Below are 22,593 nucleotides of genomic sequence, written 5' to 3' on the forward strand. Positions count from 1 at the left end.
TTTAATCTCCATGCTTTCCTTTTTTTCTCCTTTGTTTCTCTGTTGTTGATTTCCAGTTTCATGGCATTGTGGTCAGTAAAGATGCTTGAGATAATTTCTATCTTCTTAAAATTGTTGAGGTTTCTTTTGTGCCCAAGTACATGATCGATCCTGGAAAATGTTCCATGTGCACTTGAAAAGAATGTATATCCTATTTTTTGGGGGTGTAATGCTCTGAAAATATCCACCAAATCTAGTTTTTCTATTGTAGTATTTAATTTCTCTGTTGCCTTGTTTATTTTCTGTCTGGAAGATCTGTCTAGTGATGTTAATGCAGTGTTAAAATCTCCAACTATGATTGTATTCCCATCAATATCCCCCTTTATCTCTGTTAGTAATTCTTGTATGTACTTAGGTGCTCCTATATTGGGTACATATATATTAACGAGTGTAATATCCTCATCATGTATCACTCCTTTAATCATTATAAAATGTCCTTCTTTATCTTTCTTTATGGCCTTTGTTTTAAAGTCTATTTTGTCTGAAATCAGTACTGCAACACCTGCTTTTTTGGCTTTTCCATTTGCATGGAATATCCTTTTCCATCCTTTCACTCTCAATCTATATGTGTCCTTCTCCCTAAAGTGGGTCTCTTGTATGCAGCATATTGAAGGTTCTTACTTTATTATCCAGTCTGCCACTCTGTGTCTTTTGACTGGAGCATTTAGTCCATTAACATTTACAGTAATTAATGATAGATGTGTGTTTATTGCCATTTTGAACTTATCTTTGCAGTTGAATTGGTACATCCTCTTTGTTCCTTTCTTCTTCCTTTTGTGGTTTGGTAATTTTCCTTTGTATTATCATGGATTTTATTTAATTTTTGTGACTCCTTTGTAAATTTTTGGCTTGTGGTTACCCTTTTTTGTAAATCTATCAACCCATTACTATAACCGTTTTTATTAAACTGATAGTAACATGATCTCAAACCCATCCTACTGTTAAAAAAATTTAAAAAAGAAAGAAAAAAATATTCTATATTTCCCTGCCTCCCTCTCCCACTCTCAGTGATTTGTATGTCTTCTTTTATAATTTCATGTTTACTTTATTTATAATTCATGAGTTATCACCTTTCCAGTTGTGTGTTTCTCATTTCTGTAGCATCCTGCTGCTTTTCTATTTAGAATAGCCCTTTCAATATTTCTTTTAGCATGGGTTTAGTGTTGCTAAACTCTTTTTTGTCTGTGAAACTCTTTATTTCTCCTTCTATCCTCAAGGATAACCTTGCTGGATAAAGGATCCTAGGCTGCATCTTTTTTTCATTCAGGGCTTTGAATATATCTTGCCACTCCCTTCTGGCCTGTAGTGTTTGTGTAGAGAAATCAGCTGAGAGCCTTATGGGGGTTCCCTTGTAACTTACTCTTTGCTTTTCTCTTGCTGCCTTTAGAATCATTTCTTTATCCTTGACTCTGGCCATCTTGATTATGATATGTCTTGGTGTGGGTCTATTTGGGTTCTTCCTGTTTGGGACCCTCTGAGCTTCCTGTACTTGGATATCTGATTCCTTCTTTAAGTTTGGGAAGTTTTCAGTCATGATTTCTTCAAAAACCTTTTCAATCCCCTTTGATCTTTCTTCTCCTTCTGGGACCCCTATTATGCGAAGATTGGGACGCTTTATGTTATCCCATAGGTCCCTTATGCTATTTTCATTATTTTTTATTTGCTTCTCTTGTAGTTCTTCTGAATGGGTGCTTTCTATTGCCCTATCTTCTAGATCACTAATTTGTTCCTCTGCATTATCTAGTCGGCTTTGCACAGCTATTAGATCATTCCTCATCTCTGTCAATGAGTTTACCCATTCTACTTGGCTCTTCTTTATAGCTTCAATTTCATTTTTGACATATTTTATATCTCTAAACACTATCTTTTAATTTCTTCAGCAATTCGATCACTCCTTTTTTGAAATCTTGATCTAGTAGGCTATCGATGTCTATTTCATTGATCTTTCTTTCAGGGGATTTCTCTTGTTCTTTTAATTGGGAAAGGTTTTTCTGCTTCTTCATCTTGTCATACCTCTTTGGCACTGTGGTTTATGAAGTATCAGTTGTTTATTTTGGTCCTTAAGGATTTTATCTATCTGATGCCTATTTAGGAATAAAACTTAGGAAAAAAAGAAAAAAAAATAAGAGAGAGAGAGAAAGAATTTTAAAAGAAGGGAGAAAGAGGGTTTGAAAACAGTGTATAATGAATAATAGAAGAGTGAGTTGAAGCAGAGTATTAATCAGGTTGAGACGTCCTTTTAAAACCTTTACAAAAAAAGGGGGAGGGGGAGATGAATAGATGTATTTGAAACCTGTGTCTAATCAATAGCAGGACATCAAAACCCAAGAGAAATAGAAATGAATTAAGAAGTAAAGATTAAGAGAGTAATAGAAAATAGAACAGGTAAAAACAGATTTAAAAAAAAGGGGGGGGGGGGTTGTCGGTGTTCTCCTGGAGTCTGTGTGCTTTTAATGTGAAGTCTTTCTGTCTTCGTCCTGTTTTGGAAGCTCAGCTTGCTGTTTTCAGAGGCCCTCCGTTGGCGCCCTCTTCTGTGCTGCTCCCAGCACCTGTCGGCAAGCAAATCGCGCCTCCTCCTAACACTGGGTCAGGTGCAGCTCTCTGCTGTGGGCGGGCGGGTCGCTGCCCCTCCGGATGCCGCAGTCAGATGTTGCAGACTGGCCAGGTAGGAGGGCGGGTCGTGCCCCCTCCCAGCACCTCGGTCAGGGGCTGTGTTCCTGCCCGAAAGGCGGGGGGCCGCTCTCGCTCTACCTGCGCCGCTGCCGGTAGCTCCGCTGCTCTGTGCGGCTGCGCGCTCCGCAGCGCTCTGCCCTGGTCGGCGCTCTGCAGGTGGGCTCGGGGAAGACCGAGGGACAGCCTTGTCCCTGCTCCAAGCCAGAACCCAGCTCCTTGTTTGTCTTTGTGGAGCAAGTTCTCTGAGGGACCAGGATGGAAGGATCCTATCTGCCCCGGGCTGCAGGCCAGTCTCAGTCTGGCCTTTGAGGCTGCTAAGCCCTTCGGTGCGGATGCAGGTTTCGCCCCCGCCCCCGCCCCCGCCCCCGCCCCCGCCTGAGTGCTCAGCGCGGAGGATATGGCGGCTGTGCCTGAGCCCCGCCTCTCTTCCCCCGAAAACTTTCCGCGGGTTTTCAGAGATGGGGGTGTGCACCCTTCCCCCGAGAGCACATCAACCTTGCTGTTTTATGGAGGGCCCAGGTTGTTCTGCCCTGTGCACCCACAGCCACGGTGCGCAGCCCCTTGCGTTCCCCGGGGGTTGCCTCCGTGCAGCCTCCCCCGTCCTCCGCCCGGCTTGTGCAGCCTGGCCCTGCCCGCCGCTGCCGGCCCGCGTCTCAGGCTGGGTGTGGGGGGGGGGGACGCTCTGTGCCCGTTTAGCTTAGTTCTGTCAGTCAAGGGCTGCTCTGTACAGATCCGAGGCTCGGAGGCTCCCCCTCCGTCCCGCTGGCCTCTCAGTTGGAGAGGGGAGACCGAGCGAGCGATCGCCAGTCCTCCTTTGCCGCTCCCTCCCCGCAGGACCCGTCCCGCGCTGCTTTGCCTTTTGTTCTTTCTTTTTTCCTTTTCTCCTACCAGATTTTTGGCGTCTTTATCTTTTGAAGAGGGCGATGTTCTGTTGGAGTTCCGCAGGTGCTCTGGTTGGCCGAGTGGGCCTGTAGATGTGGGTCTTGGTGTATTTGTGGGAGAGGGTGACCTGCGAGCGTCCTTCTACTCCACCATCTTCTCCTGGAAATCGCTTGATGGCAGTTAATTTACTTCTGAACTGGATGGGAGGTGTGAGGGAAAAGGATAAGTCACAGATGACATTAGGATGTTTGCCTTGAGCTCCTAAAGTAAAGGAAACATTTTTAAAGAAAAACTGTCTTTCATTAATCATGAGGAGAATCAAGAGATTGGTTTTGAACCTGTCACATTTATAAGGCAAGCTAAAAATGCAGAAAAATTCTGAGTAGGCAATCTGATACACCATACCTGGGCATTCTGAGGGTTAAAAGAAGAGGAAGGAGAATCAGAAAAAAATACTAAGTATGACAGGGTGGAGTCTCAGAAACCAACTGTAGAAAGTGAGTCAAGAGAATAGGACCATTAAGTTGTGCTAAAGGGTTGAGTATGATGAGAACTGAGTTTTCTTTAGTCACTAACTCAGTTGACAAGTTTTGTTCTAGATGAGTAGAGATTGCAGTCCTGCTGGAGTGAGAGCAAAGAGAATTGGAAAAGATGAATAAGAAGGAGCAAGGAACTATGCTGTACAGGGAGAGGGAGAGAGAGAGAGAGAGAGAGAGGGAGAGAGAGAGAGAGAGAGAGAGAGAGGGAGAGAGTTTCGTCTGTTTGCAAAAGGGAGAACCCAAAGGCCATGTAGAGGTGTTTGGTATCTAATTAGTTTGTGAAGTTGAGGCTCTTTATTTATACTTACTTATTATTTACTTATTTAATCCTTCCTTGGTTGTCATTGAGGGATAGTTTACATGTAACTAAATTTTCATTCCAAGCAGCTGAGACAAAATAGAAATAAGAAAAAGACTGATTCTGTTGAAAAGTCATAAGAAATCTGCAGCTATATTCTCTTAAAAAACTCACAAATACATGGTTTGTAGTTTAAAAATTTAAATACAAGTCTTAAATGTTTCAAAGTTTTATTCATGTATTTGTCCATCAAAAATGTTGTTTTAGGGACAACAAATTCAGGATTTCAGGGTGGGACAAATTCCACTGGCTTCTGGTACAGAGTTTCTCAATCTGTGAGCCATGGGACCCCTGGGTATTTTGGTTAGGAGTCCACAAAGTCTGGTAAAAGCATTTCATTGTCTGCAGACCAATAAATGAAGGCATTGTACCTTTAATATGTGATATAATAATAATATAAAGATTTGGAACCACAATTTACAGCCATAAAATATGCATATCTATCCCATTCTTGAGTCTGATTAATTTATAAATTCATCCAACCATACTCTTTGAGTTTCCAATTTTGTATAAAGCAATGTACACAAATGAAAAAATGCATTAATCCTAAACAGTTGTAATTTGTATGTTGTGCATTGAAATAGGCTTTCAAAGTTATCTGAATAGAGTTTTATTGGGATCTGGTATCTTTCTGCAGGGACAAATTAGTTCAGAGCCTATCTTGACTTATATAGCAATTACTTTTTCATCAGTTAGAAGTTACAATTTACTACACTTTCTTACTTGCATTATCTTGGTTTGGGAATCAATATTAGAACAAGACACTCTGATCATGAAAATCCCAGTGTTCACTGCTGAGATAATAGCCAAGAAAGGGGACAACCCTTACCTGAGAAAAAATGCACACAAAGCAGCTTTTGTCTTAGCCAGAAGAAAAACAGGAAATAGATTAGTTCCCTTCTCTTTGTTCCCACAGCTTTACAATTGTTTCCCTGCATACAATATAAAGCAGATAAGTTTCTGATTACACAGAAATTGATTCATGTTATTTAGGGGATTACATTATATTTTTAGGATTATATCATATTACATTTTTCCTGTGAACATTTGTACAATAAAGAATGACTACATCTTAAAGAAAAAAATACAATACACATTGACTTAATTCTTTGAAAATTATAATAAGCATTTCCTATGATTTATAGGGAACGTTGTAGTTCCTACATTTAATTTATTCCTTAACTTGCTATAATTTGGATACCTCTCTTAGCATCCTGGCTGTCTAAACAGCTTTTAATACAAGTTGCTGTTGAACTTCTAACTCTCTCCTTCTCTTTGCTTTTAGTTTTTAATGTCCAGGGTATCTGTCTGGCATTTTATACTTTCTACACAACTCTTCCTTCTGAGGACTTCCTCCTGTCCCAGCTTCTATGACACCACCGCTGCCAAATCTCCTCCCTTTCTGAGTCATCTTTCTCGGTTTCTTACTTATTTATCTGCTTCTTAGATTTTTTAAAAAATTTTTATAATTTTTTGATTTTTTTGTTTATATTCTTTCTTGATCTTTAGAGATTTTTTTAATTCTAAAGCCTTTTGCATTCAGGTGATTTTTTTTTTTTTTTTTTTTTACATTTAAAAAACTCTACCAGTTTCTTAACTTTGACTTTGTGTTTCAATCACCTAGGGAGATTTTTACAAAACAGGATTGCTTGCCCCACCCAGAGATGTTGCTTCAGAATTTCTAGGGTGGATCCTGGGTGTTTTTATTTTTTTGTAAAAACTCCCTAGGTAATTTTAAAGTGTAGCCAGATTGGAGAACCAGGGTTATTTACATTCTCCCGGAGTGACCTCATCCACTCATAAAGCTTCAACTACCTGCTCTGCACAGAGGACATAAATATGTATCAGCTGCTCCAGCTTCTCTCCTGAGCCACAGGCTTATTATAGATAATTGCTCAGTTTGGATTCCTTCCTTCCTTCACTCCCTAAATGTGTCTTGTTGCTGCCAAGTGCTAGGCGCTCTGCTGGACAAAAGGATTCAGAAAAGAGCTAGCTGCTTTTCCTGCTCTCAGGGGACTGAAGTCATATACGAAATGAAGACAAACAATTAGACAACCAAATACTGCGTTGTCATAGCCAGGACAGAGGAAGAGGAGAACGCAGATTACACACCTAATCTCCATTAGGCAGACTTTTAGAATTTGGGGGAATTTTGCCTCAGGTATGTACAAAAGATAAATTATGTCTCAAAAAATGGAAATATATCTTCCAGGTACAAAAGATGTGGTGATGTGGGGAGGAGAGGATTATTCACAAGAATAGGGACAAAGAAAAAAAACCTGAGGTCTATTTGGAGAAGTACACGGTTTTCTTTGGTAGAACTTTTTCCTCTTCCTGATTTCCCAGTGAAATAGTGTTATTTCAAAACCAGACTTCATAGAATAACTATATCAATCAGTTAAAGGGTTTTAGTCAAGATTTATGTAGAAAGTTTTATATTTATGTCCTCAAAAACAAAATAATATGTGGGAAGTTACATTCTAAAACACAGTTGGTAAACTCAGATTCATGTGTAGATATTTTAAAAACCACATTGAATATAAACAAAGGGAACATACATCTTCACTGCTGCTGGTCCTGAGAGGGGCTGTCACACTCCCACATGCAGTCTGTGACTCTCTGTCACTGTGCACTTTGTCATCGTCTTGCGTATCTCACATCTTTCATATTTAGCTTTTGCTTTTGCGAGAGTTGTGAGAGTAATGAGTCACAAAGTTATTTCAAAAAACGTTGAGAAGAATTCATAAAGAAACTAGCAAGGGCCACGACGAAAGGGACTAAAATGGAAGCACCACAGCACCGTCCAAAGAAAATGACTCACAGGAACTAACACGAGCAAAACTGCATTTTGCAGTTCTTTCATGCTAGAGCGTCGACCATGTGCCCTGAAGACCTCCCAGCCTATCATGTCATAGAATTCTTTCGGATGCACCCAGATAACGGAGACCGTGAGTTCCTCTGAATCTGATAATCGGTCTAACATGTTCCCTTCAGCGCTCAGCTGTTCAGCATCATACACGTTCTCTTACAGATTTGGGGGATTAGAATTCACAAATCATGCACTTAGCCTATTCATGGTGTATGATTCAATCTTCTTTATTCACAAAGTTGTGCAACCATCAGTCACCACAATTTTAGAAGATTTTCATTACCTCAAAAAGAAAACGCACCCTACTTAGCCCCCAGCTCCTAAGTAATAACTAATCTGCTTTCTGTCTCTATAGATTTGCCCATTCTAGATGCTTCGTAGAAACAGAGTCATCAATACACGGTTCTTTGTGACTGGCTGCTTTCACTTAGCGTGTTAAGGTTCACCCACGTTGTAGCATGCATCTGTATCCACTCCTATTTCATGTAAAAAATTTAGTTTATTTTTAGTGATCTCATAGCTGTTTTAGTAAAACTGACTTCCATTGGAATCAATGAATTTAGCTATTTTCTTGTGGTAAAATACATATAAGATGTACCATTTAAATCATTTTAAAGTGTACAATTCAGTGGCAGTAAGTAATTGCAATGTTGTGCAACCAATATATGTTACTGTGTAAAAGTCAACTGCCTTGTTAATAAACAAATTGATTGTTTAGCAATGGAGATGTTTTAAGCATGTGCATACTAACATTATCAATTATTATAAATCCAAGTTTTTATTACATTTTCCAGAAATTGATTAGGGATTTTAGCTTGATAAGTAACTGAACTGTTGATTTTTTTTTTCCAATAGGAAATGGGGTCCTAATTAGCATTTTCATACATTGTCTAATTTTAAGGAAAGGATTACTCATGTTACTTTGAAAAGCCAATGTCTTGTCTTTATCATACCCAGAAAACAGAACTTCAAGGTAGTGGCCTGTTGAGAGAAGACGTGGACAGGTGTGTTAGATCATAATGAATTGTATCTACCATGATAAAAAAAAATGTATAAAGATGGCTCTGGAAAGTCTTTGAACGATCTTAGTGATATGAATTTATTTGAACTTAGAAGGTTCGTTCTGCTGTCAGTGTGAAGACAGGATGAAAGGGGCAATCCTGGAGGCAGTGGGAGTAGCTAAAAGGCTGTAGCAGAAATCTATGCAAAAAATTCTGAGATATTTTACAGAAGCAAAGAAAAGGAGGATAGAAAGTAGGTGATGGATTTTAGAAGGGTTTTGGGAGTAGACGCAAGTGTACAGAAGGCCAGGAAGGGGCAGTGGGGAGCATAAAGTGTGTCCAAACTGGGAAAATTTTCGAAGTTAAAGGGGTCACTATTGTTAACTACACTGGTGAAGCACACATAGTCTGTGTCCTGAGGAAAACGAGGACCTATAACCATCGTAATGATGTATCATGGAAAATAATAAGAGAAAATATTTCACAAAAGCATATCTGTGTCAGGCACTGTGGTAAATGTACCCCACGGGTTATATCACATAATCCATATACCTATCCCCTTCTTATGCCCAGTTTACAGATGATAAAACTGAGACCAGATAAATTAAGAACTTTCCAAAAGTGACATTTGAACATCTGCCTTTCTGATTAGAAGGCATAGTCCCTTAATTACTGCATTATTGCCCTGTTATTCTGAATTACTGATAAAGGAGTAACTCTTCCTCAAAATAACACGCCCAAACTAAATTAGTACTAATATCTTGACAGGTGTAATCGGCCCTCATCATGAGTTGGCGGTAAGGCTGTTGTTGTAACTAAGCAGAACCCCCTGGGGCCTTCCCAGGACGGACCCCTTCCCCCATACCCACTGCTGTGTCTCCTCTCTGAAGTACCCAGGTAATAGTATCTCAAGCATATTTTCTAAGTATTTCAGATGCTAAAAAACACCACCAAGTGGAAGAAATTAACTACCTGATGAGCATAAGCATGCAGCCCCCAGACCTTATGGTGCCTAAGGATCAATCACCCCCAGCCAATCAGAGAACTGTGCACAGCGGATCACACACACTGGGCCGTGCAGTTGGCCTTTAAAAATGCTCAGCTGAAACTCTTTGGGGAGTAAGTAAAGGGGTGGTTTTGGGCATGAGCCGCTTGTTATCCTTGTTTGGCCCAGCAATAAGCCCTTCTAGCTCCAGACTCTGACGCTTTGGTATTTTGGGGCCTCATTGTGCATCAGGCATAGGAACGTGCCTTCAGTAACATTGTTACACTCTGGGATAAGGGAGAAAATTGTTCAGCGCTCACGTGATCCATCTGAGCTCTTCTGGGCTTCCCCTGGCCCAATTTTGATGGGAAATGGGCAAGTGTAGCAACCCCAGTCAGAAAAGAGCATGGTGACAACGTATCAGGCCCCTAGGAAAACAGCTGAGACCAGAAGAGGTGCAGAGGTGAGGGGGCTCTGGACCGGGAACTTGGGAGGAAGGTGAGCCCCTGAGACCAGCTAGGGTGGCGGGTGCTGCTCTGTGCTCCACTGACTTTTCTAAGTTTCCTCCAAGGGTTTTCTTTTTGGGTAAGATGGAGAAAGTCCACTTCACCTGTGTCTATGACCAATTGCAGATAGAAAACCTGGACAGAAGGCACAGAACAGCCATCTGAGGGTTTGAAAAGGAAAAGTAGCAAGGAGCCTGGGGACAGAATACCAGCATTCAGAACCTGGGGTAAGTACACCTTTGTTTTTGTGTTACTTTGTTTCCTCTAGCCTAAACTCAATGTCGTCTGACGCACAGACACTGCCACTGGGACACAGACAGGCAAAGAGCCAAGAAGCCCTCTAGCTCTGGCTCAAAGAACACAGAAACCCCTCCATTCTTTCCTTTCCTCCATTCTCTCACCCCCAGGCCATCCTGCGGGGGCAGTGGCAGCTCGGTTGGCAGGAATCCCCAGGGGCTAAAATTCCAGGGAGGGAACCTTCCTCTCTGACCAGTGCAACTGGTGCCTTAAGAGAGGGCTGAAGCCCCACTGGCGGTTTTCTTCCCTGCTCTCCTGCCGCTGGAGCCCAAGTGCAGATGCAGTCGTTAATGGAAAGGCGTCCTGGATTACTGGTGGGCGCCAGAGTGGGCCACTAACGCTACATCTTTCCGGCTGGAATAATGAAAAAGGGAGCCCTAGAAAACCAGAAGGTACTGGAGAGATTGTGGAGAGGGGGCTGCTCTGGGAGAGCAGACCCCATGAAGTTGTGTATGAAGTCCTGGGCTCACTCCTGGGCCACACGTGCAGGGGCCTTCTCCTCATCAGAATAGCAAAGCCTGGCAGCCGGGACTAACAGGCCACCCACTGGCCAGGGGAGAGACCCAAACAGTCCCTGAAAGACTTGGGACACTGAGGTGACATTGGAACCGCAGTCCACGGAAGGCGGTTGGAATTGTGACCTGAAGAGGCTTGTATTTGAGAGGAAAGAAATTCTAGTTAGAAGATGAAATGGGTCCTCGTTTCCACAAGGCACTAGATTAGAGACAAGCCTGAGATAAGCATAACTTGCTCAAATGACCAGCTGGACAAGATGCCCCCTCTAACAGAAAAAAGAGATTTATACTTAAATCCATCTTCAGAAATAAACCAGCAATTGTAGCGCTGTCGGAAATGTGTTTAAGTAGGAACATGAGAAACATAAAAACAATCACATCTGATCTGTTAACTTTTTTCCGGATGTTTGGAATACCATTTTATGAAATGCATTTAATAATTGAAATCCCAGAACATCAAATGCATTTCAAAATTACAGGTCAGATTAATGTACTAAACACTTAATCCTAGAGATTTGTGCTTTTGTATAGAAAGCATACTTCCAAATATTTAAAGTTTTAAAAACGTAATTATATACATTTAAAAGCATACATTTTTGCTTGTGCGTTATATTTTGGTTTTGAAGTGCAAATAAATGGTTACTAATTAATGGTGCTCAATTTTCTCTTTTTTTTCCTAAGAAAATATTGGAGGAAACACTAGATATTAATTGGAGAGCTGAATGATTTCCCAAGGAGAATAATTATTTATTCATGAATGATACAACATACAAATTATTTCTGGCACACTAGAATAGGGCTTACTTTTGAACTTCAGGTAGAGACTAATAATTTTCCCTTTTGAATCTAATTATAAGTGTCATTTCAAAAACTATTTTTACTTCTGCTTCAGTTTAGTGATATTTTTGATTTCTAATAATTGAAATATATTTAAAGATTCAAAAGGTAAACAAGGTAGAGGTTGACCTTTCTCATTTTATAAGTTAAGGATGTATTTTCCTGATCTGTTTTCTCACACTCACCAAGAGAAAAAGAAGACACAATGTAACTGGTAATTGGTGAGAAATTAAATAAAATTGTCCTGTTCTGGTGCCTTATTTGTTGGATGTGTTTTAATACTGCTCAGTTTCTTGAATGGCTTTTAATCTATCCAGATTTACTATTTCTTCTTGTTGATATTATGATATTGTTTATTTTTTAAAGAAAAACCTCCCTTTAAGCTATATATCTTAAGATGCTTAAATTTATACAAAGGTTATATTTTAAATGTAACTATGTAGATAAAATCTTTTTTTATTACTAATGTTATTTCATTAAACAGTCTGTCATCTTAATTTTAGTCTGTAAGTAGTTTGCCAATTTTATTAATCTTCTCAAAATCTATATTTATTCTTTGTTCAATTTTGTGTGTAATTTTACTTTATTATTTTGTTCCTCACTATGTTTTAATGAATTATTTTCTCACTGTTGCTTCTTGAATTCCACTTCTTCCTTCTGGCTTCATTTTTCTTTTTGTTGAAGGGATGATTTGTGAGTCTAAATATCTTAAAATATCTTTATGTTGTGTGTACACTTAAGGATAATTTTATAGTACATACAATTTGTATTTACATTTCTAATCTCTGAGCACTTTTCTCATGGCATCAACCTTAATGTTCCAGTAATTTTGAGTACTGTCTTTAATTCTTCATGTTCAGCAATTTTTCTATGATATGTCTAGATACTAACTGAAAAATAATATCTGCTCTGTATTCTGTGGATTTTTCAACTCATGAAATTTTTCAGCGTGTGGAATTTTTCCCTCATAGATTCTGGGAAAGGCACACTCACTACACACACAGTGTCATTATCTCATCAAATATCACTTGTCTGTGCTTTGTTATTAGAATATGTTGGGACTTCGTGCTCCATCTTCCATATTTCTTAGTGTCTCTTTATTATCATTCATTTTTTAACTTTTCTGTGATGCATTCTTAGAGATTTCCATCATTATATTGTAATCAGTAAGTTCTCTTTCGCTACATCCAGTTGTTAAATTATCTTTTGGTTATCAAGTTTACCCCATATGTTGGCATTTTTACTGTATTTTTAACTTTCCAGTTTCTATAAAATTTGCCTTGTCTTTTGTTTCATAATTGCGCTTTCATGTTTAATAAAATCTAGTTGTTTATAAACAATACTTCATTATTTATCTATGTAAAGATTATAGAGCTACTTTATGGTCTTTTTCAGACTGCTGTATTATTATTTTTTTCTTTTTTTTTTTTTTGGCATTTTGTTCAATCTGTTGAATGTCTTTCATGGAAGTAGATATTCTTTCCTGTTTGGCACTTCATGTGTAAGCGCTTATCTGCTGAGCAAGCCCCTCCCTGTATGGTGGCTTGGTGTTCACCTAAACCCTGGTCCCGTGGAACGTGTAGTTCTTCAGTTAGAAGCTTTGCCTTGGCTATGGGTGGTGTACTTTAGGTTTTGGTCCTGTGTCTTCACAACTTGGACAGTCCATTGGAGCTCTTCAGTCATCTTTTTTTTATATTAAAAACAATTCCAGTTTTAGACTTCATGAGTAGATGCCAATGATAATTTACTGCCAAATGCAAGGTGTTTGTCTTCTGTCCTCAGCTGGCCTTAGAGTTTTTATGCCATGTCTCACATCAGATCAGAGAATCCAGGGCTCATCATGGTGAGTTCATTTTTATTTTGACCAAGATAGTTCTTTCTTATTTTCAAACATGACTGTGTTCTTTAACCCAACAATTTTTTTGTACAAGTGTAGTTTGTGTACTATGGAATGTACTCATTTTAAACATACAATTCATTGAGTTCTGACAAATGTATACACAGTCAAGATATGTAGTATTTCCATGGTCACATAAATTTCCCTCATGGCCATTTTTATTTTTAATATAATTTAAAAAACAATTTCAAACTATAATACAAATAATTTTCTTTCTTAAACCACTTGAAAATTTGTTGTGGGTAATTTCTTACAGGACTACAATACAATTATCAAAATCAGAAAATTAACACTAATACATTAGTATATCTAATCTTTAGATCCCACTTGAATTTTGCCAATTATGCCAATAATGTCCTGAATAACAAAAGGATACTGTTGAGAATCATTCCATTTAGTTATTGGGTCTTTATTGTCTCCTTCAGTCAGAAATGGTTCTTCAGTCTTACTTTGACTTATATGACTTCAAAATTTGAAGATGCGTATCAGTTATTTTGTAGAATGCTGTTCAGATGGGTTTTGTCTCATATTTTCTCATAATTAGATTTAGATGATACTTCACTGACAAGAATACTAGACGAGTGATATGAATTCTTCTCATTGCATTTTTTTTAATTGAAGTATAGTTGGTTTACAATGTTGTGTTAATTTCTGGTGTACAGAATAGTAATTCAATTATACATATATATTCCTTTTCATATTCTTTTTCATTATAGGCCATTACAAGGTATTAAATATAGTTCTCTGAACTATACAGTAGGACTTTGTTGTTTATCTATTTTACATATAGTAGTTAGTGTCTGAAAATCTCACACTCAAAATTTATCATTTCCCACCTCCTTTGCCCCATGGTAACCATAAGTTTGTTTCCTAAGCCTATGAGTCAGGTTCTATTTTGTAAATAAGTTCATTTGTGTCATTTTTTTAGATCCCACATATAAGTGATATCATATGGTATTTTTCTTTCTCTTTTTGACTTATTTTGCTTAGTATGACAATCTCCATGTCCATTTATGTTGCTGCAAATGGTAATAGTTTATTCTTTTTATGGCTGAGTAGTATTCCGTTGTGTGTGTGTGTATATATATATACACACACCACATTTTCTTTATCCAGTCATCTGTCAATGGACATTTAGGTTGTTTCCATGTCTTGGCTATTGTAAATACTGGTGTTGTGGCATGCTTGTGTCTTTTTAAGTTACAATTTCTTCTGGATAGATTTCCAGGAGTTGGACAGCTGGATCATAGGGTAAGTCTATTTTCAGTTTTTTAAGGAATCTCCATACTGTCTTTTCATAATGGCTTCACCAAACTACATTCCCACCAACAGTGTAGGAGGGTTCCCTTTTGTGGACTTTTGAATGATGGCTGTTCTGATTGGTGTGAGGTGATACCTCACTGTAGTTTTGATTTGCATTTCTCTGATAATTACTGATATTGAGCATTTTATCATGTGTCTATTGGCCATTTGTATGTCTTCATTGGAGAAATGTTTGTGTAGGTCCTCTGCCCATTTTTTGATTGGGTTGTTTGTTTGTTTGTTATTAAGTTGTATGAGCTGTTTATATATTCCAGAAGTTAAGCCCTTGTCAGTTTCATCCTTTGCAAATATTTTCTCCCATTCCATAGGTTGTCTTTTTGTTTTGTTTATAGTTTCCTTTGCTGTGCAAAAGCTTATGAGTTTAATTAGGTCCCATTTGTTTGTTTTTGCTTTTATTTCTGTTGCCATGATAGACTGCCCTAGGAGAACATCACTAAGATTCATGTCAGGATGCTTTGCCTATGTTTTCTTCTATGAGGTTTAAAATGTCTTAACTTATGTTTAGTTGCTTAAGCCTTTGAATTTATTTTTGTGGATGCCATGAGGGAGTGTTCTGACTTCAATGATTTACATACTGCTGTCCAGCTTTCCCAATACCACTTGCTGAAGAGGCTGTATATTGTATATTCTTGCCTCCTTTGTTGAAGATTAGTTGGCCAGAGGTGTGTGAGTTTATTTCTGGGCTCTATTCTGTTCCATTGATCCATGTGTCTGTTTTTGTGCCAATACCATGCTGTTTTGATTCCTGTAGCTCTGTAGACTTGCCTGAAGTCTGGGAGGGTTATTCCACCAGCTTCATTCTTTTTCTTCAATATTGCTTTTGTAATTCTGGGTCTTTTGTGACTCCACATAAATTTTAAAATTATTTGTTCTAGTTCTTTGAAAAATGTCATGGGTAATTTGATAGGGATCACAGTAAATCTGTAGATTGTTTTGGGTAGTACGGTCATTTTAGCAATATTAATTCTTCCAATCCAAGAACATGGGATATATTTACATTTCTTTAAGTCATCTTTTATTTCCTTAGTCAGTGTTTTATAGTTCTCCACTCATTGGATTTTATCAGTTATACACAGGTTCAGGTTGTCTTAGGGCTGCGCTGTTCACTGTGATCTTTTCATTGACAGTCATGTCTTATGATTTTCTCCATTTGTTTTCTTTTGCCCTTTGTGATTTTTATGTATTTTGTGGAGACATACTTTGGAATAACTCATTACTCATCAAATTCTCAGTTTATTCATATATTTATTTCATTGTAGATGTATGCATCCTTATTTTATTCAATGCATAATGATTCATTTTTAATTTTAATGTTGATACTGATATTGTCTCAGAGTGGGCCTGTTAGAGAAAGACTTCTCCAAATGGCTGCTTTGTCCTTTCTGCATGTCTCCATTTTTCTTTAAGCCATTTCTTGCTTTCTGGCAAAATGATTGTTCAGGCTCACCGTGAAATCTCCCTGCTTTACCGTGGATTCAGCCATTTGTCCAAAGAACCCTCATTTCATTTAGTGGATAATTATATTTATAATCCAGCATGTAGTACTATGTGTGCTCATTGCTACTGGGGGTTTCATTTACACAGGCCCCTGTCCTTTAACCTAAAACACCTGTCTGCACTGCCTCCGCTTCCTCATGCCGCTCCTTCATCATTCTCCTTTGCTTCACTTTTAGACATTTCCCCTTAAAGTCTATATTTTCTCTGTACCTATTTTCTGTAAACCACTCTCATCTTGCTTTTAATCTCATTATTCTACTTCACAGTTTAAATCAGCCTCCTGTTTCAGTTTTCATGTTGTAGTCCTTAATATTACCATATTGTTTTTGAGTGATGTATAAAAATGCAAAAAGCATCACTGAGAGAATTACTATGGTTGCTAAAATTATGAACTATTCTAATCTATTGATACAATATCCCAAAAAATATCAAAAGAAAAATATTCTTAAAATGTAAAAAGCTTGAAATGTCAGAACTTTCAAATTAATTTATTTACTTCTAGGATTAATAATGCTTAAAAAATCTTTTAAATAATATAAATGGAACAAAAAGATAATCATTTTATATCGCATATCCTATAACACCAATGAGATTATGATATTAGTTGCTTCTGATCTACACAACTTTTACAAAATTATGTTAGGAAAAAATTTTAACTTTGATTAGATAAAGTGCAGAGTTTAACTTAAATTCTGATGACAAATTTTTTTAACTTTCATACGAAATTATAAATTAAAAAATAGATAACTTCTATATATGATAAAGGAAACCTGTAGTGCCTTGAAAAGCTTTAGGAAAAAGTCATTCATGGGATAGCTCAAGAAAAATATACAAAAGGTACAATGTATCATAAATTTCTGTGTGCTAAAACAGATGATATTACATTTGTAAATCAGTAAGACTGACTTTATCTGGATAGATTTTAAAGCACTCAAATTTATAAATATTTGGTGAGAATACTCAAGCACTTGTATATTTCCCTTGTTTAAAAGACTGATCACATGTTGGGGAGGGCTAAATATTATTTGGTGCACAGATTTAACACACAGATTTTTTCCAGGACACAAGCTGTGTAAGTGTGTTTCACTATAAATGGTAATTGGATAGCTGACAGTGAATAGATAACCTTGTAAGTAAAGGAAACACAGGAAGGATTTCAGGCTGTCTATCGACACACCCAATCCCAAGATGCACATTCATGGTAAAATTCAGCGCTGTGTAACTATTACTAGTAAGTGAAAGATTAATTTGTTTTACAAATATTTGTTGAGCACCTGCTATGTCACTGTGCTAGTTGCTGGAATGACACAACTGAACGAGATTGAATAAGCTGCCCTCAAGGGCTGATCTTATAGCTCAGTGAGTTTACTGCTTGAGCCATACGCAGACAGCACGTTTCACGAGCAGCTTAGAAATGCTGTGATACATGTTCAGGATGTCTTCCTACTGACTGAGAGGTCCCTGAGACAACCTCCATCTGGGACAGAAGGCACTTGCAGCCACAAGTCATTTTGTGTGGAGACGCCCTCCTTTTTGTCATCAGATGCTCCTGTAGAGTGATTTATGCCTCTGCGTCTTAGATATAAAGCTGCTCATGTAACCTGATTATACAGTATATGGCTGAATTTAGGCATCCAAACTATGTGTAAAATGTGAATATGTGGTAAATTTTTAGTTGTAGTTTGTTGAAACCCTTGAAAGGTTACAGTAGATCAGTCACGCAAGCACCTGGCCGTTTTGATGGGGCAGGTGACACTGCCCAGCCTGCTTGACTGTTTGCGTTATTAAATCGCAGCCTCTGCTGTCGGAGGTGGGGAGTCCAAGATCAGGCTCCCTGGTATTCTGAGACAATTAGACTTTGCAACCTTTAGCTAGAACTGCCATGTTTTTGGCCGTGAAAGGAGAGTTTGGCTCCTTCTCAACCATCTGGATGTCATATATCTTGGCTGGAATAATGAAAATCAGCGATTCTTTCCTCTCCTCTTTGACTAGGGACATGTCCCTTTCCTAATAAGTTCTCTGAAGGATTGGGAGGCAGTCTTCTTTAATCTGCATTTTTTATTATTAATAGTATTTGAAAGATATGTATTTTCGAATCTGTCTATATTTCCTCTTTGTTGCTTTGCGTGTATGTCTTTTGCTTATTTTTATCATTTGAGGCTTTAGTAATTTTCTTATTATTTGTATGAAATGTAACACTTTTTTAAGTTTACTGAGGTATATTTTGTTTGTCATATTATGTGCAGACATCAGTGGCTTTAGAAATAAATTTACCAAATTGTACAAACATCACCAGAAATCAGTGTTAGAATATTTTCATCACCCCGTCAAGATCCCTAATTCCCATTAACGTTTAGTCCTCACCTGCTGCTCACTGTACCCTACCCTAGACAACCACGAATCTGAATCTGTTTTCTATTATAGATCTGCCTTTTCTGGATAGTTCATATAAATTGAAACCATGAAATGTGTGGTGTGTTTCATCTGGCTTATTTATTTCACTTAGCGTACATCAATAGTTTGTTCTTTCTTACTACTGAACAGTGTCCCATTGTAAGGCAGTTTCACTGATGTGCTACCAATATGCCAGTTGATGGACATTTAGGTTGTTCCCAATTTTTGACCTAAAAACAATGCTATTAGCAACACTCATGTGCAAGTCTTTGTGTGGCTATGTAAAGTTTAGCATTTTTTTTGAAATCTTGGTAATATCATGAATTTGATATCATTAGACATCAAAGGGCAGGACTATGTTTATTATTCATATGGTTATGGTGAGGATAAATGCAATATAGAAAGGAGAATTACAAGTTCTTTTTTGACTTTTCAGTTCTCGCCTTTGGGTTTAATTATAAATTGGAATTTATAATTTTTTAAAAATGTTTTCCTCATTTCTCATAATTTTTATTTTTGTACCCTTGTACTGTCTTTGTGGAAAGTTTGTTTTCTTTTCTATCACTGTTTCTACTTTTCACACCGAAAATCTTGCTCCTTCCTGTTGTTAATGTCAGGGTGAATTTTATTCACATAATTTTGATTTATATTTTTTTCTTATTTAGCTTTTTAAAAACAATTCTACTTGAAGCTGAAGCTCACCCTGCCATCTTCTCATGACTTAGTTTCTATCATCTTCCACCTTATTTAGTCTATCAAATAGATATGGTCTCAGATTTTTATCTTTTTGTATTATTTGAGCTTTCTAAGATTCCAGTCTATCACTTATTTGACTACTCAACGTCTCAAATTTTCTATCCATATAATGAGAAAATTGTATTAATAATATAATAATAATAATAATAATAATAATAATGCCTACCACATTGGTTCATAGTCAAGAATAATCACAAATTACTTTCCAGATAGAACAGGATATGGTACAAAATAAATGCTCATGGGAGAATATTCTAGGAAAATACTGTAGTTTTGCCTTTGGAAATCATTCTTTACCTAAAACTAGATTTTCAATAACAAATAGCAAAAGAGTGATTTAACTTCAGCAAGAATTTCAAGCTTTGCTAGGAAGGAAATTAATTTTTTGAGTACCTGAGGTATCCCTGTGTTACTTTAGGCTCTTTGGAGATTTTAAATAATTTAATCTCATTTCACTGTGATGTAATTCATGTGACACTGTCTTTTCTCTCTCACTGAGGAAACTGATGTTCAGAAAGGTCAAGAAACTTTCTGAAAGTCACACAGCTTTAAGAATGTGTGTATGAAACTGGACTTATAAACCTAGATCGGTTAAAACATGAAAGCCATGTTCTTTTCACTGTATTACACTAACATTTAATATAATAGTTTTGAGTTTATCTTTAGTCAGCCACCTGCTGTAATCTTACGGAATTTATTTTACCATTTTTTTTTTTACATTTTTCTCTAGTAAAAAACAGATACTGTGGATTTCATTATGCCCTAAAAATATATGGAAACATGGGGTGACCACTCACATCATGTCTCATGTATGCCAACCCAAAGCTTTCCTGTTACCTGCTTTGGTGATGCATCCATTGCCTGAAAACTCTCTGGTAGAGCTGTCCTTTTACAGGGCAGTTCTAAGGAGTTAGTTTTCCTAAGGGCAGCCTTTAACCACTGAATTTCTTCCCCTTCAGAGTGTGGAGATGGGCAAGGGTACTCTTCATAAAAATCTCTTGAGATCTCCATGGGGCTGGAGACTCAAGTACAGAGCGAGAGTTTGAGTTTACTCATTAAAATTAACATACTCTTTTATTTGTTTTTTTTTCTATCCGTGGTGCACTTTCCCGTTTTCCCACTGGTGCTTCCTGGGATCAAATCCTCTCCCAGACAAACTGCCTGTGCTCAAATCCAGGTCTCAGAGGGAATTCAACCTAAAACAAGGGAGTTCCTTGTAAATGTATAGATTGTTTCAAATTTATATAAATTCCTGGCCAATGCAAAATGAATTATTCCGACAATTGCATTATCATTGATAATGAATCTTTTATATTTGAATTGAATTAAGATAATTGATTTATTAGAAGAAAAATGAATCAGAATTTCCCTGTCAGTGGTTTTTTGTGTTTTTTTAATTGAATATATATAGCCATATAAAACTAAAAGTTCTGTCAACTAATCAGTCATTTATTTTCTAGTCATTAAACATATAAGTAATTAGTATGCTTTTCAATATGCTGAATATTTCACATTATATATAAATATCTATTGTTATAAACGCCTTGTGTATTAATGTTAATTCCTTTTAACAAATATTACTAGAAAACGTTTGCAGTAGACCATTATATTCAGGTATATTAACTTAATAGCTATTTTAGGATTACTGTAATTTTATTGCTAGATATTAAAAGTGTCTGTATATCTTTATACTAAGTATAGATTTTTCTGCAGTGAACATTCTGAATTTTTTTTCCTAATAATAAAAATCCCTTAAGTGTGAGACACTATACTTTCAGATAGGTAAAGGATATAATTTGACTTCAGGATTTGGAGTTAAACATTTGTCTAATTGTGATTTTACATATTTGGGGAGGACATCACTCTGATCATCCTAAGATTGTTAGAGATGTAGAAATTATTAGGACATAGCAGACATATGAATGGAATAAACTAGGACTTCAGTCTTCACTGTTTGTTCTTAGAAGTGTTTCATTTCTAGAGAAACAGCCTGCTGCTCTGGCTATCTTTTTCAGAGCCTGCTCAAATTCCATGAGGACTTCTTTTGGATCGCTTGCCACAAAGATTACGTTCTCTTTGGAGTTCAGATCCTACACATCAAAACACTGGAGCTGTTGCAAGTTTTCTCTCAACGGGGAAATATATCCCCTACAAACTAAAAGCAAAGTCAAAAGAGCAGTAAACAATTTTCTAACTCCCTTCTCCTAGTTTCCTTCATTAAAGAATATGACGATACTGTGCCTTCCTGAGAGCACGCTTCACCATTAATACTAAATCAGAGACATGAATATTGCAAATGTGAAAGAAATTACAGTAGGCCAGTTCTTACTGTCTGCTTGTTTGCTTTTTCTTGGTTCATGGCTTGTTTAAATATAAGCAAGAAAGATAAGCAGGAAACAACCTCAAGATTGTTTCTGGAACAAATATTTTCTAAATTGAATGATCACATGTTTCCAAGTAGATTAAAGATGAGCCTTTCTGGAATAATATAATCCAAGACTACAAATAGAAGCAAGTCACATCTTTTTTTCTTTTTTAAAAAAATTTAATTGTGTCTTATTTCACCTGCTCTTGAAAATAGGGAACAGCTGAGTTCTAAAATTGACTTATTACCGTCTGTGTCTTCTTATCTGTACCCAGTTTGGGGAGAGTTATAGTGATGACTGCCCATATAACTGTACTTTCATCAAGTTCATTCATTTCTAATAATGATTTCTTGTTTTTTTATCTGCTGTTCATTTTGTTCATAGAGATTTATGACTCATATCTCATTCATAAGCCTACCTTTTTATTACCCAATGTCTTCTTTATCCTGTTTATTGTTTTTAATCTTAAACTCCACCTTGTCTAATATTAGCATCATTGCTCTGGTTTACCTTTTGTTTGCGGATGCCTGTTATCTGTTCATCTCTTCATTTTGACTTTTATTTTTCACCATGTATAGGTTGTGTTTTTTTTGTAAACATCATTTTGTAAGCTACTTTCTTTTAACTCAGTCTGATAGTTTCCGTATTTTAATGGAAACATTTAGTCTAACATTATATATAATTGTTTTATTTTATTTTGCTTCACATTTATTACTTATATTACTTTATTGTTTCCTCATTTTCATTCCATCTGCTTCCTTGTCCAAGGTGTTCTTCATTTCACTTTCTTTTCCTTGCTGACAACTTCTGTTACCAATTTCCATTTATTAATCGCTAGATTTCCTTTCCCTGATCTAGT

General features: G+C 37.1%; 1 long non-coding RNA gene across 1 annotated transcript in view; it reads left to right on the forward strand.

Annotated features, from left to right (window-relative positions):
- LOC105085615 (uncharacterized) overlaps positions 1–21,777 on the forward strand; it is a 259,455-nt gene extending 237,678 nt beyond the window's left edge. The window contains exons 15-18 of the long non-coding RNA XR_010382210.1: positions 9,130–9,158; positions 9,288–9,480; positions 9,979–10,079; positions 21,384–21,777. This is a non-coding gene — a long non-coding RNA (uncharacterized LOC105085615). The remainder of the gene's footprint in view (positions 1–9,129; positions 9,159–9,287; positions 9,481–9,978; positions 10,080–21,383) is intronic.
- The last annotated feature ends 816 nt before the right edge of the window (positions 21,778–22,593 follow it).

This window comes from Camelus dromedarius, chromosome 9, assembly GCF_036321535.1.
Source record: "Camelus dromedarius isolate mCamDro1 chromosome 9, mCamDro1.pat, whole genome shotgun sequence".
NCBI lineage: Eukaryota > Metazoa > Chordata > Mammalia > Artiodactyla > Camelidae > Camelus > Camelus dromedarius.